A 15,970-nucleotide genomic window follows, 5' to 3' on the forward strand; every position below is an offset into this window, starting at 1 on the left:
TCTGGGCTAGTTTTTAAGGGAATGAACCTTCCAGTAAGGACATGGTCTAGAACACAGTTGAAGTGGAAAAATACGCTGTTCCTTTCACTTGCAGTGTTTTTTTCTGAAGCTCCTTGTCAAGACAATAATAATATTATTCCTGTGGTCTTACTTCAGCACAAAGACAGTCTCCTGCCTAACTGGACTAGTGATTTTGTGTAGAAAATATAACATTAAAAAATGAAATTCTAACCAAAACAATAACACTTGGGAATGCATCCAAATATTAACTAATGAATATAAGGTTTGCCAGTGCTTTTAGAATAAATGTTGACACCTTAAACTTTGTTTTAATAGGGCTGCATGAATCTATGCTTACATTTAGGATTGTGGACTGTATTTCTGGATTTAAAATGTATAGTAAAAAAGCAGTTAAGCACAATAACCTAAAATTTGGCCTCTCTTGTGTGTTTAGGATCTGTGGCATACATGTGGCAGTTCCTTTCCACTAAAGCCTTCTGCTCTGTTTCCAGCAAAGGGCAGACAGTGAGGAGAAGTTTACAAGGCAGCGAAATACTTGTAAATGTCAACATGGCAGTCTGCTCCCCAGACCTGAGCAAACAGGTACAACCAGAAAGTTACATACCCATGACAGGTGGGCGCAGGTGGAGGGGAAAGCAAGTGAGAGAGGAATAGGGGAAAAAAAAAAATCCTGTGTTGTTTCTGTAGGGTTCTGTAGGAGTAGACTTTATTCCAATTATGTTGCAGGCCTCATAATTTGGCATAGCAGATGGGAGCAGCCACATCAGTCATGATAACATCTTCTATTTTGCAACCTCAGTGTAGAAGTGGGTCCTATGATTGCAGATATGGTCCCTTGTAGAACTGGCCTGCAGAGTAGAAATAGGGAAATTCAAATTCCAAAACCAGACTTTGGTTTGCTTACCAGAACGTGTGGAGGAGGTGGAGGAAATGCCGATACCTAGCCATGGCTTATTTGGCAGGCAAACTAAACACGTTCAGGGCTGTACAACACGGAGGGAAAGCACCGCTGCTCCTCACTGCTTACAATTTAGGAGCGGTATGCAGAAGGCAGGCTTTTCCGAGGACTGCACTGCCATCTGTTCCTTCGCTATAGGTGTCTCTGCTTTGAAGCTGTAGGTAAGAACAACAGGCGCGGTGGGATGGGAACACCGCCCAAGTGTCGCTCCCTGCTGCAGGCCGGGGAGGGTCTCAGAAGGGCGTTCACTCAGACAATGCAGAGCCCGGCAGGACGGCATAGAGGCTCGGCCACCCCGCTGCTCGCCACCCCCGAGACTCCCGTCGGAAGGAGCCGGGGGGGCGCAAGAGCCCTAGGGTGGGCGGCACCGGCGGTCTGCGGTAACGGCGGCGGGGCAGGGGCGGGGGGCCCGGGGCTGAGAGGCCTGGCGCGGCCGGGCGGCTTTGTCCAGGGTCTTGAAAGCGGGAGCGAGGGGCCGTGCGAGGCAGGGGCCGTGGCGCCACGCTGCACGGGCACCCCTCGGCCCCGGCGCTGCGCTGGGGCTCGGCTGGGCACGGCAGCGGCTGGGGGGCCCGATCCGGGCAAGCGTCCCACCAGCTCGTTGCCGGGGCCCTGTGCCCTGCCCTCCCCTCGTCCATCCACCCCACCTGTTGCTACCTTCCGTTCACAAACTCGCAGCCTGGCCCCAGGCGCCCCGCTAAGCCCTGGGATCCCCTCTCGGGACGTCGCTGCAATGGGTAAGGCGGGGGGAGGGAGGGGGAAAAAGAGGCGGTGGGCACGCCGAGGGGCGGGGCCTGGTTTTTGGTTGCGCGGCAGCGAGAGTGGCCAATGCGGGGTTGGCGTTCCCCCGGGGCCGAGCCGGCGAAGCCAATGGGAGGCGGGGCCGGCAGGTGGGGCGGGGCCGGCAGAAGGGGTGGGAGGGCAGAGGAGAGGGGGTGTGTGGCAGCGCTGCTCCCGCCCCTCCCTCCGCCTCTCCGCCCTGTCCGGTGGTGGAGCCGCACTCGAGACCCAGCGCCCGGCAGAGAGGGCTGCAGCGGGACGAGAGGAGCGGAGGGGGCTCCGGCTCCCCGCGGGAGAAGCGGGCGCCGCTGTCGGGGAGCGACGGGGGAACGGAACGGAGCGGAGCGGAGCCTAGCCTAGCCGAGCCTAGCCTAGCCTGTGTGCGTGCAGGGGCCATGGGGGTCCCGCGGCGGGAGCAGCCGGAGCGCGGGCAGCAGCAGCGGCAGTACCAGGTAAGGAGCGGCGCTTGCCGTGTCCGTGCCCCGGGGTGGCGGGCGGGGTGCCCGGGGGAACGCGGGCGTACGAGCACTTTCCTTCCCGGGAAGAGCTCGGGAGCAGTTTGGGGAGTGGGGTGGTGGGGAGAGACCGTTCTTCTCTCTCCTCCTCTGATGCCATTGGGAGTTCCCTTGGTCCCATAGTGGTGAAAGCCTCGGCTTCTCCGGGCTCCGCGGGAGGGCTGCGGGCTGCGGCGGGGAGATGACGAGGAGCCGCGGGCCCCCCTTCTCCGCCGGCACCCTGTCCTCGTCCCCGCCGCCGCACCGTCCCCGCCGCGCCGGAGAGGGGTGGCTCGCTGCTGCGCGTCGCCTGTGTCAATAGCGTTGTGGTCCGCGGGGCCGAGAGGTTTAAATGGAGTGTCCGTGGGGCGGGGGAGGTGTAAATTGAGTGTTCGTGGGCCGCGGGGTGAGGGGGGGGTCTAGGTGGGGTGGCCAGTAACATTTGGGGCGGTTTTGCCACCGGCTGCAAGAGCTCTGCGCCCGATCACGCTGTTTCCGTGTCCGAAGCCCGCTTGAAGAATGCTGGTAATTGCGAGTAAGTTTGCTTGGATGGGTCGTCTCTGGGATAGAGCTGGATTTCAGAGCGGAGATGGTGCGGTGGGGGCCGCCAGGCTTTTGAGGTAGCAGAGGGGAAGATTCTTTAGCCCGTGTAGTTTCTTTAAGTGACTTTAATGCTATTTACTTCTTGTAGACGAGGCGCCAGATTTATCCGTTTGCACTCTTTGTTTTCTTGTAACGCTCTGCCGTATAGCAGTGTTCAATGGTCCGTTCTCCAAACTTAGGATCTGATTCGTTAAATGACGGTCAGTTGAGATCAACTTTGCTTTAGGTTTTATTCTTCTGGGTCTGTACCTCTTCTGTGGTGCTCCGCAGCGTTTTGCCGAGGGGGTGTATGTCCGTGTGAATGTGGAAGTAGCATTACGCAGTCTTGACAAAGACGACTCTGAAGTTGACAAATTTCAGAGGTGGCTATTAACGTTCACCAAGTAGGTCAGTAAACTAGCTTAGGACTTGCTGCTGGGTTATTTTAACAAGTTAGTAGTCTGAATATTTGCTTTCAGCCGGTCTTTTTCAGAGGAAACGAGTTTTAGTTTTTATGATGCAGAGGACATGCAAAGTTAAAGAGAATTGCACATGTAAATTTTCCCGATCTCTTTTGTACGCAGTTTTCACTTCTAGAAGTTAACACTAGATGGCTTTCTTATATCAGATATCCAACAGAGAAGGAAAGCATGTAATCTGTCTTTGCAGCCTACTATTTCTGTATTTGTCTGGGGTTTTTTCGCTTCGCATGAATAGTAAACTGCCTTCTCGATCAGTTCTGCACTGATTAGACCAGAGCAGAATTTGAAGTTTGCTTACTAGCTGACATAATTAATTGTTTTGATCAGCTCATCTCAATACTCATAGGCATTATTGTATATGTGTACTACCAATATCTGTAGAAGTTTGTTTAGTTGGAAGATAGCTTTGTAAAATATTTAGGTTGCTTTAAAGGAAGGCAGCTACATAAGGTAGGATGTTTGAAAATGGGAAAAAATCCACAATAATTCAATCTCTCAGTTACTACTTAGTTTGCTTGGCCTATTTTAAAAAGGACTGTAGTGCATTAATATTGTTTGTTCAGCTGTTTTGTTTTTTTTTTTTTTTTTTCTTCCACGGATTCTGTACCCTAACTGTCTTAGACTGGAACATTTTGGAGTTCAGAAATGTAGTGCATCACAGCCTGCTGGATATAGGAATACCTAGGCCTGATGCCTTATTAAATCTATTTCTTGTGGTTTTTTTGAAATGGTGCCTGTTGTCAGTGGAATGTGTTATTTGCCACCCATTTGCTTCTTTGGCAGTAGCTTTAAAATACTTCAATCTTAAATTTGATCTTTGAAGTATCTTTTTATTAATAATGCAAAAATGTTTAAATCTTTAAGAGCTATAATACATTGTGGATATTTAGACATCACTTAGGCTCCACAACAGTTGATTTATAATTTATGTACCCTTCATATAAAAGTAGTTTTCAAGGAGGTTTCTGAATGTATTGTCTTGGTTTTGCATGCCCAGTGGGTTACCTTACCAGATTGTGCAGCACTTATATGTAACAAGGAGGAATACTTACTTGTAAGGATGCTAGACTGTTCCACCAGTCATATTGCATCAATTAAAGATCATGTCATTCACATATGCCAAGGGCATAATGTGCAACCTAGAACTTGAAACAAACCCTCAATTCTTTGTAGCTGGTATTTGCTTAATGTACAAATCAGAGTATTTTTAAAGGTTTCTGTTCTGTGTTCCTGAAAGAAAGATAATATGGGGTTTTTTTTCTAGACATTTACTGACTTACTCAAGTGTGTTGTGAAATACTTGCAAAGGAAGGGAGTTAAATGAGGAACTAAGCAAAGCAGTGGTCAAACAGGCAAAACCATCCCTTTCTTTTGCTGTTTGACCTTTACAAGTGAACCAAGGCAGTTCGTTTTTTCACTTTCAGCTTCATATTGAACATAGTAGTTGGGCATTGTACCTAAGCTTTTTATGTGCAGATCAGCTGTTCAAACTGCAGGAGAAAGTAAATATTTTCCCCTTACCTTGGATTAAGATTTTATTTAGGTGGTTGGATGTTAAAATATTTTCAATAGGTTTGTACCTTTTACTGATGACTGATCTGGTTTGGTAATATTTAGCGTGAAATGCTAGATTATTATGAAAATATAAGATAAATTACAGATTGTGGGAAGAGGGTGGGGCATTGGGTTATCTAGTTTCTCACGTTAGTCATCCAAGATTACCAACAGTAGCTGTATTGACAGCTTGAAATGAAATAATGGTTTGACGAATGCTCTTTTCTCTTTCCATGCAATTTTTGCTTTGCAATTCTAAAACATTTGGGCAAGCTGGCTTGTGAATAAGTGAAATCAAAGGAGATGGCTTTTATTTTATGCATTGCAATATTGTACTCATAGTAGATTTTTTTTTTTTTTTTTTGCTATGTTAGGTAACATAATTTATATCCAATTCTTTGAAACATTACATCTTGCAAAGTTAAGACAAAATTCAGTTTATCTATTTTTAAGGAAACTTCCTTCCTCTTATACAGCTGAAGAGTTCAGGAAGTTTAGGGTATGGCTGCTCCTCGCAGTCTTTTTCTACCCTGTTTTTTCTACTTGAATTATTTTGAGGAAACACTGTGAGGACTGCCTACCAAACCCACAAATCCAGTAAGTAGTCATGAGGACTATTATGATGCATATCTGACTACAGAATTTGTATTTGGTAGTTTGAAAACTCTTTTCTAATTTTAAAAATACTATTTTTTTGGGCATAGGTTGCATTAAGAATAATGTTAATTCCTTATGACGTTCCATGATGGTGCTATATGACTGGTTAGATTTTTAAGAAATACCAGGGCTTCACATGAATAGCTGTCTTATTTTTTTTAGTCTATTGTGAAAGGACAAACCTAATGTTAAACATCTGATTTATCCTGACAGAAGTAAATGAAAGAGACCTAGGCTTCCTTTGTAGTAAAGCACTGACCCCAGATTTAAAGCCGTTTTCAGGCATAATTGAATGAACTGAAGATTGAGAAGGGTTTTTATAATTGGTGATACTCTTCTTGTTTTTAGCTAGAGACAGCGCAGCAGTAGGCAGGAATGTCATTGTGATTATTTTGCACCATAGTTCTTACTAGAAGATATGTAGGCTCTTGTTTGGATCATGAAAGTGTAATTACATCAGCAGTTAGCTCCTCATGATTTATAAGTGGATTCTTCTGGTTTTCTGGAATTTCTTAAATAGTGATCAGTTCATACATAATTAAAGGTTTTGTTTAAAAAAATGTCTTGAATCCTTATGGAGATAATAATTGGAACATGTAATAAATGTAAGCAGCTGCTGTCACATCTTTTTGGATCTGCAAGCAACAGCTTTATTTGATCTGATGCTTGTAAAACATTTAAAGAAAAGTGAATGTTTGAAATGGAGAAGGCATTTGTTTTAGTTGCTGTTAACAGGGGATTCTTTGTTCCTTAGGAAATAACCTGTATTTTTTTTTTTTTTAAAGCTGAAAGATGTCTTCTAGAAAGATACCACAGCTGTTTGGGTAGTAAGGGAATCTAGAAGGAGGAAGAGTAGTAAATAGATAGTCCTGTAGTAGCTGGGCTCTGACAGTAGCTGAAGTTGTCACGTTTCCCTTCCCCCTCAGCAGCTCAAATGAAATTCTGAGCACAGGCCTTGGAGTTTTGCCATTGACTTTGAATCTTTTCTTATATAGTGTCTTCATTTGTTGTCCTGGATCTTGCAAAGTGGCATCCAGCTCCGCAGATATTTGCATACTCCTCCTCTGTTATTTGCCATTCCTTCCTTCCCCTCTCCCTTCACTGCTCAAATTCTCTCTGGCACAGTGGCTGGGGATTGTGACAATGCCTGCCTGCTAACTTCTTTTTTAGGTAGGCTTTTGAATTGTAGGTATTTCACCATATGACCTCTAAGACTTAAGTTATATGAAAATGATTTAATGGGATTTATGTTAGAGGACACATAATAGAGATTCCAAGCTCTTATACAACTCAGCAGTTTGCCCTTCCATTTCCCTTTTGGTTCACCAACCTTTGTTTTAAACCTGATACAATCTGTGTTGGTATTAGAGGACTATTTTACAGATTACATAAACAAAACCTTATAGTACTTAATATTTATAAGGAAAGGTACTCTGAGAACACTAGAAGTACTGTGCATTTCTTTTTGTTTTTTGTTTTTAATAATGTATATGCTCTTGAACACCTTCATAATTTTCTTCTGATTTTTTTTTTCCTGACACTTGTTTGTTCCATAAATATATGAGAGGAAAAGGAGATTCTGGGTCACATTGTATTTCATGTGGGATTTTTACATTCACTTCAGTCAAATTTCATGAATTGTGAAGTTATGCGAGAATGAAATAGCAGTTAAGGTGAGTAAGGACTGAATAAAGCTTTCTATAGGTGTTATAAATGCACATGCTGTTAAAATACTTTTGCTGGGTTTTTTTTTTCCCCCTTTCACATGGGGCAGTAAAAAGCAATCTTACAATTAATGCATAGTTAGCAAAACTGTCACTGCAAAAGCATTTCTGTCTCCTATATTTTACGGTGAAGACATTTGTGAAAGATATGAAATTTAAGGTTTTTTTTTTTGTGTTTTTTTTTTTCACCTGAGGGTTACAAGTTAATTAATCTCACTCTTCTTCTCTGGTTGTTTTCACTTGTGGCTTTCTGTTCAAAACTAAATATTTCCTACTTCTAGGTACCTAAAGCACATTCAAGGAAAAGAACACTCAAGTATTTTTTAGCCTCTCAGCGCTGAAGAAGAATACCTGACATGTTTTAGCATGAGATCTCATTCCTATATTACTGTGACACAAAGAGTGTGTGTGTGGGAAGTGTGGCTGTGTATATGCATACATTCTCATGCATAATGTGCATATCATATATGGTGTGTAGGCAAGTGTATGTATTTTGCTGTGCTGGTCTTGCTTATTGCAGTGGCCAGCTGCTCTTGAAGAATCAGGAGCAGTTTATGGTGGTCAGGTTATCCTTGCTGTTCTGCTGTAGTAAATTGAGCCTTGGTTTTGCTTTGTAGGGTTGTCAGGACAACAGCTTATTATTATTGTTCCTGGTGGTTTTTCTCTATAGCTATGGAGGGAGCAGTTTCAAAGAGAGCAGCTGCCGTGCCACTTTGGGCTGCAGGATTGCCAGCTGTGATTTGGGTTCAGCAGGATGCTCTGGGTTTGTCATGTAAAAATTCTAATTGATGATGAATGCAAACCCAGTGTGAGAATAATTTTGTTCATTGGACTAATGCAAAACAACCCATAGTATTTGCAAACCCATGGCCTATTTTCTCAGCAGTATTGTCATTACTCCTCTGTTCTCTTCAGTCTGAGGCTCACAGAACAATATTTTGTGCTTGACAGTATGGAACCTATGGTATGAGTTGAGACAAGATGGGAATTAGTTGAAGGCTATATTGTGTCAGTGTGTTCCAGTCTGACACTGGAGCTAGCAAGTGAAACCACTGGGGATTTCTGTTAGGTTCAGTTTGTGTCTTCAACAAAAACATTGCATGAAGTTGATGTTCAGTGATAAGCCGTGCAATAATGTTTTAGTGTTGACATTTTGAAAACCTCCTATTCTTGTTCCATGGTAAATGAGAAAAAGAATGACCGTTGTTACATATGGCAAGATAAATGACTGAAAAGGAGCTTTTCTGCCTGTGATCATTATATGCAAAAGACTGAATAATTTCAGCTGACATAGCTTTTACGTGGTTGGCATGTTCAGGGGTGGGAAACTTGTTGGGACATTTATCAGGGAGAGTTATATGAAGAAAACTTTCAAATAACTTTGAGGATTTTTAAAAAAATTATAATATATCCTAATGCATGGGACTTGTTTTGACACTTCCATAATGTACTTTATATTGCTAACATAAAGATATCCTTTAGTTTGATTTTCAAATTCTTTGACCTGGGTTGAGCTCTAGTAGTCAATAAGTGATGTCCAGATAGTTAAAATCCTTTATCAAAACAGTAACCTATTTCAAATTCTCTTTCTAGACAGCTGAAACAACACTTCATTCATAATGTGGCAGAGATACATAGACATCTGCATTCAGTTGTGAAAATTGGCAGACAGAACTAGGAGCTATTGGGATAAACCTGTCAATGCTCCAAATGTCTTCTTTTACCTGGCTGCCAGTTTTTTGAGATTGGGCAAGTACTCAGAGGTGGGAGGTGGTTGTCTTGCCCCCTCAGATTCTCTGCTACTTGTTGCCCTCTCATTGACCAACGTTCATAGTGTATTTGTACATTGCTTTGAATTGAACAGCCTTGTTTGCATAGGAAACCATTTCAAATGATTATTTTTAAAGCTGGTGAGACAAGGTGGGGTGAATACAGGGATCATTCTAATCCATAATGATGTGAGAAGTTTGCTTGTTTCCACTTCTCTTCCCATGTAGAATTTGACCAGTTTGCTACAGGAAGGAAACAGGATAGATGAGATGATCTGAGTTTGTCAAGAGCTGTACAGGGTGTTGCTTACACTGCTACACTGAAAAAACCCCAGGCTATCAAATAGAAATTGAACTCCAGCGATGTTTTCTACATGAGATGAGGTTTCCAGTGTTAGAGCAAAAGGTTTTCCAGGATTTTGAGCTTCTGTTGGTCTCTTATCCTGGACCGCTGAAAATCATTATTTTTGGTGGTGATTTCTGAGTGAAAGGCAAGTAGTACTTCATTAGGCCGTGAGATTCTCGGATTTGATAATTTTGCTCATGTCAGTATTTCTCTCACACTTGGGATGCTTTGTGCTTTTTTTTTTTTTTTCCTGTGGTTGTGTAACTTTTAAAATGAAGTTTCTGTGAGCATAATTAAAGTTTCTATGAGCATAATTACCCTTGAAACTTTATCTTTTGACTCAGCAAATTTTCAGATAAACAACAGGCTCAAAAAATCTCGAGGCAGAAGGAAATGTTACGCTGTGTGATTGCATAAGGCTTGTTTCCTTAGAAAATAACTCTTAAAAATAGCTGACCTTTCTTTCCATCATACTGATCTACAGCAAGTGGATACTGCATTTGGTAAAGTGTTTTGGTTTTACTTTGAATTTTACTGCTGCATTTTTTAAGTACTGTTAAATATAGAAGACTATATTAATACCATAAATGTATTGAGTGTACCTTTGTGCCTGGTAATGTGCATACAAACTGTCTTTGTATTCACAAATAGTTAATTGAACATCTGCCTTGCTCTGTGCCTATGAAAATACTGTGGCCGAGTGTTAAAACAGAATATTTACATGTGTAGTAATAGTAATTTCTGCTGTGAAAATAGATACTTAATGATAATGTTTTTCTCTTTCTTATGTAGACTGTACCCCACAGTGTCAATGTTCCTGTTCACTCATTTTACAACATCCAGTATGCCTGTAGGTCAGAAGTTTTTAAAGTTGTAAGTTAGAGATTCTCATGAACCACTTTTTTCCACACCAGCTGTCTCAGCCACATCTCTCAGTACAATTATATGAATTCTTTGTGGCAGCTACAGAAATCACTGTGGGGAAAAGTAATAATAAGAGACATCTCAAATATGTTGGATAGTCCTCTCTGTGACTTAACAACAGGTTATAAGGTTGAAAAAACAAATCAGACAAATCATTCTTCAGGGACTCTCAGCAAGTGCTGTCCAGACTCCCAGTCACCTGTGGGTCACTGGGTGAAAATCTGATAAACATTGAATCCCTTAAGCAGAGGTCAATATAGCTGTTGCAGCTGTATGTGAAATACTAGTCAATTGAAGTGATAAATAAGTTTAACTTTCATTTGTGTAACTCTTTGTATTGCTTTGTTTGTGATAGCGTGATGTCTTTTCCCTTTCATTGTTCATGTATAAGGGGGATAATGATTTTGGGCTTCCCGGCCTGGGTGGTGATACTAGTGTTTATTTTCATGGAATATAGTTACAGATTCTGAAACTTAAAACCTTTTTGGTTTATGCATAAACATATTTTTCTTTAGTCTTATGTTTTCTTCCCCAGTATGAAGAAATCTAGTGTGTGGTTTTTTTTTTTTTTTTTTTTTTTTAATTTGCATAAGCATTAATTAGTATGATCTTGCGTGAAGTTCTTGAGTATCTTTTGTATGCTCATTGACAGTCCTGGGACCTTTCTGTATACTGCTGAAACTGTAAATGCCATCAGATTAGATTTAATATTGCTTATGACAGTTTGCCCATTACCTACCTTGAGTTTATCCAGGCTTTTAGCATGGTTTTCACAGCATCTGTATAACCAAGTTGAAATATTCTGGTTTGAATGGGAGAACTGGCTGGATCATCAGGCTCAAAACATTGGTTGAGAGTTTTTTTACAAAACTGAGAAATAGAGTATTATGTACTTATGCCTTATTTGTTTAAACCAGTTAACAAGTATTCCCAAATAAATTATTGGCATTTAAATGTTTTATAAGTACAGTACTTAATAGAAAAACAAGCACTTTAAGAAAATAGCGTCCTTTCAGGTTTGACTTCAGATGTATTATGCTCACCTTGTCACTGAGTTCTAAAGCATGATTAGCAATACTAGAATTTGAATGTGTGAACTTGTATTGAGTGATTCAGTTGGACCTCTTCCAAAAGACTGTTTTACTGTTAAAGATCGGGGCATTTGAGTTTGAAGATGGCTCTCAACCAGTCAAACCTATATTTGTATTTAGTTCTTTTGCTCTGACTACTAATTTTAGTACTGTGAAACTTTTTATTAAAAGGAGTTAATCAGAAAGATGGGGATGAACTTTTTAACAGGACCTGTTGTGACAGGACAAGGGTGATGGTTTCAAACTAAAATAGCGGAGATTCATGTTAGACATGAGGAAGAAATTTTTTTTACAAGGGGGGTGGTGAAACACTGGCCCAGAGAGGTGGTGGATGCCCCATCCCTGGAGACATCCAAGGCCAGGCTGGATGGGGCTCTGAGCAACCTGATCTGGTTGAAGATGTCCCTGCTCATTGCAGGGGGGTTGGACTAGGTGGCCTTTGAAGGTCCCTTCCAACCCAAACTATTCTATGGTTCTATGATCTACACTAGAGTTATCCATGTGGCTGGGGAAAAAAAAAAAGAAAAACCAATTATTTAGAAATCCAAATTAAAGTGATTCAGCTCTGAAAACAGCTGCTGTTTCCACCTTTTTATGTTCAGTCTGAACCTTTTAGCTTCATTAACTGTAAACAAGAGGCAGCAGAACCTCAGAAGACTGAGATGATTCCTGTTCTTGCTCATCCAACTTCACAGTAATTATACTTTTAAGTATTTCTATGTTTATGAAAGCATGAACCAGACCTTCAGATCCTTGTTTTTGTTTTTATAATCCATTTTATGAAGTGTTTAAAAATTCAGGGCTTTGTATGACATTCAGCTTCAGCATGAAAGAGGTTATAAATGCATGCTGAGTTAAGCATAACAAACAGGAAAGGGAATGGAAAGAATTTCCTTTAGGGTAAAATTCCTTAAAGTTTAAATAACCCCGATAGATAGTGCTTGTCAGTTGGCAGAGAAGGTTATGACAGCTTCTGAAGATTTTTTTTTTTGGTTAAAGGTGAGAGGACATGGAGAAACTCAGTCTGACATTCTTTTGAGTCATATTTTCAACAAAATGAGTTAAAACTTTGGAGATGCGTCAGTTTAATAAAATCAAAATTGTTGAATTAAGGCTGATGATGGGTACAGGCGGATTGGCAGCTATAGCCTGAAACCTCCTTTACCCTGAACTGAACTACTGGTATCCTTTCCAATCCAGTTGCTATAGAAAACAACTACATCTTTCATAAATTAGTTGCACTCAGTTTTGGTTTACTGATGGGCTGCTGTTAATTTGTTTTTATTTTGTTTTCTCCCGTCTCGTACTGGAAGGCTGGTCCAGGGACTCACTTTACTGAGGACTAGAACTTTCTGCTGCCTTTGATCTGAAGCACATGCTGAGGTTGCAGCCCATTTGTTTGATTTTTACCAGTATGATGTTCAACCTTTTTCTTCCTGATACTTACAGACAACTTGCTCTGTCAGACCTCCTTTTTTCTGAGGTTCATCTGGCCAACTTTTAGCCAGTCTTTAAACAAGACAAACATTAGCTTCCTTTTGCACAGTACGGTGGCTAGGGAACAGAGGACTCTTTTCTACACTTGTTCTGTTTGTGTGTTTTTGCTATGGCTAGTAAGAATTTAAGCAGCATTCTACACAGGTTTGTCTGTGGCAAATAAAATGGCATTAACACTTTGTCCTTATTGGAAATATTGTCTAGTTGTGTCTTTGTGTTGAGTACAATGTCATGGTTCTTCTCTTTCTGGTGTTTTCTGCTGATGAGCTACCAGACCGATCGCAATTTTACACTGTAGTTCTTGAGGGAGTGACTCCAAACATAAAATAACAACAGAATGAAATTGTTCCTCAAAGCTTAATTTGTTTTTTCTTGGTTATATTTTTAGCTTTCTCTGCAGTGCCAGTGCTTCTCAACTTCGTGTGGTATTCAGATTTCATAAGAAACTTCCACTTTGTGTCAAGGTAATTATTGAAAATATGAGGCAAGACTGATTACAAGGTTGATCTTAGGCTTCATCTAAGAAACCTAGCATGTGTTTCGCCTGAAAATTTGAATGGTTTGCCTAGAATTTTAATAGCCGTGAAATGTGAGCATCCTTCCTCTGAACTGTGCTTTTTCATTCAGTCCAACAAACCTCTGGATTTTATCAAGGCTGGCACAATTGCAAATGGAATATATGGGACAAAGCAGACTTTCTTGGAACTTATGTCAAACCAAGTTCTGGAGCTGGCCAGCACACAAATGAGGTAGCGTTGGTGCTTTTTATAAGTGTGTCTTATAAAACTTTCAGAATAAAACCATTCCAAACAAGTCAATAAAACTCTGTGGACATCCAGAAAATGGTAAATTATGCTGAAAGATTATATTACAGGGAGCAAGGAGTTTTAGTTTTTTCTAAATCTTTTGACTCTGATTCTTAAGTCAGTTCCTCATGATTTCCATTCATTAGTAGGTTTGAAAAGTCTGTTCATTGACATTTCATTTTCAGAGCAGGACTAAGCTTTTAAAATTAATCTCCTGTTCTTCCACTTACCAATATTTTGTTTACCCAATGGACCAGTTTCAGAGAATGTCAATTATGTTCCTTTGCAATGAAACTAACCCAAATAAAATGTTGACCTCAGCATAAACTGTATTTGTAATTCTGAATACTGTGTGACTGAGTAATTGAGAAATAGAAGTTAAAACCAACATGGCTGAAGGTGACGTGCTTTACAAAAGTTTTGAAATGAATATGTGACAAGAAAGCAAATAACAAAAGGAAACAAAGTTTTTGGAGGAAACATTTCTAACTATTCAGGAAATTTTTGTTTTGTTCTTTCTTGAATAGAATTATTAAATAGAATTATTAAAAGTATTGTCTTCATTTTGACCAGCTCACTAAAATTGAGTAAACTGAGATGTGGTTACTCAATAGTAAGGGTACTTAAACAAAACAATCCACATTAAACCTCCCACACTACTAAGGAAATGTGATTGAGAACTGTTGTACTGGAGGTTTAAAAGTATTACATCAGCAGCACCTAGTTTGTTCTTTAGTGGTTTTTTTTTTGTGTTGTGCTTGCTTTTTTTTTTTTTTTTTTTAAGGTTCATCTTGAGGTGGAAAAAATACGTATCCCTTGAGCTGTTCCCTCATCTGTCTTCCCTTTTTCCCTCCTGAAGGCAGTATGTGTGTCATTTAAGTTATTAATGGAAAGAACACAGATTACTGTCTTGTAATGGTTACTTTTTTCACTTTTTTTTTATACTTTTTGCTTGCTGTAGTAGTTTGAGTCACAGATCTGATCACATACCAGTGTTTTGGTTACATACACCACAATAAACACACAACATTGTATATTTGCTTTGTGTTTTTTTTTCTATCTTTTTACTGTTTTCAGGGGTTTTTTTTTGTTTATTTAAACTGTATTTCATGTTATTCTCATGTTCAGAAATTAATAGAACATAGGAAATTGACTTGAATGATGTGGAACAAAATTTTAATTAAATATTATTTACATAAAAAAGCTAGGTCATTATTTGAAATTTCAAAGATAACTATTTTAAGTGCAGTTAGAAAAATATATAGGTTCAAATCAGAATTATATGTTTGGGTTTTTCTTTCCTTTTTTAAAGTTACATAGTTTTAAGTTTTTGCACTCTAACAACTTTGTGAGCATCTCTTTAAACTGACTTGAAGAATAGTGGAAGTGACAATATAAATAATCCTTTGTAGTATGTCCATAAACTGATAGCTTTGAGGTCTCTGTGTTTGCTACTATGGAAAAGGACAGAGCCTTAAGGGAAAAATTCCGTTAAGTATTATAAAAATGCTTTATACAGGGGCTTCACCAGTAGCATAAAGCCAAACTCACGCAGAGGCTGTCAGGAGCTGTAGTTTCAGGCTCTGTGATTTCTGAGCTACTATGCAGACGGCAATATGAGAAAATGAGACAAAGATCTGTTAATGTTTGCTGTTAACATCTGAATAAGCTTTATAGTGGCAAACTATTCCTATCTGTGTTTATTTAAACATGCAGGAAAAATTAAATGGTAGATTCAAACTGAGAAGCCGAAGAGTTGAGCCCTTTGAAAATAGTTTGTGCCAAGAGAGAGGTTTTCATGCCAATTGTTGAATATCTCAAAGCAATTAATGTTGTGTGTTTGGAAATGGAGTAGGATGTGGCACCGCATTGCCCAAGGACTAATGGCCAAAGTGGTAGCAGAAGTCTTTATTGGTGGTGGTCTGTTATCTAAGTTTGCTCCTGAAGGATCAAAATCAAATACTCAAGGTTGACTGAGAGTGGTGTATTTTCGTGCTCGACAACACAGGTAACCATGGATAATAACTTGATTAAGATCTCATTTTTAGTTTGTTCTCTGGAACTTCTGCTGGGATGAGAAAGGAACTCCTGTCCCAGTCCTTAATACAGCTCAACATCATTCAGTGCTGCGCTAAGGGTGTGGGTTGTGATACCCAGACTCCTTGGCTGTGATGCGCTCCTGGGACAAACTGATGAATGTTGTAGACTAATGGTCTGGTATAGCAAGTCCCATATTTGTAATGCAGCAGGAAAAACATGTATGTAGAAGATACCATTTCAGTGTT

The 15,970-nt window shown here is 40.4% G+C and overlaps 1 protein-coding gene and 1 long non-coding RNA gene across 7 annotated transcripts in view; one reads left to right on the forward strand and one right to left on the reverse strand.

Annotated features, from left to right (window-relative positions):
* Nucleotides 1–710: 710 nt before the first annotated feature.
* On the reverse strand, nucleotides 711–1,723 carry LOC139827720 (uncharacterized). Its single transcript, XR_011738638.1, has 2 exons — nucleotides 1,637–1,723; nucleotides 711–869 (listed from the first exon to the last, which is right to left on the reverse strand). It is a non-coding gene; the product is annotated as an uncharacterized lncRNA (long non-coding RNA).
* A 211-nt stretch (nucleotides 1,724–1,934) lies between these two features.
* SIPA1L2 (signal induced proliferation associated 1 like 2) overlaps nucleotides 1,935–15,970 on the forward strand; it is a 140,525-nt gene continuing 126,489 nt past the window's right edge. For 3 of the 6 annotated variants that reach the window (XM_071806303.1, XM_071806304.1, XM_065833217.2), the window contains exon 1: nucleotides 1,936–2,211. The gene's annotated coding sequence lies outside the window, so the exon portion shown is untranslated. Of the gene's footprint in view, nucleotides 2,212–15,970 lie in introns of all 6 variants that reach the window. The other 3 variants (XM_071806301.1, XM_071806302.1, XM_065833219.2) reach the window with 2 other exon arrangements.

This window comes from Patagioenas fasciata, chromosome 3 (assembly GCF_037038585.1).
Source record: "Patagioenas fasciata isolate bPatFas1 chromosome 3, bPatFas1.hap1, whole genome shotgun sequence".
NCBI lineage: Eukaryota > Metazoa > Chordata > Aves > Columbiformes > Columbidae > Patagioenas > Patagioenas fasciata.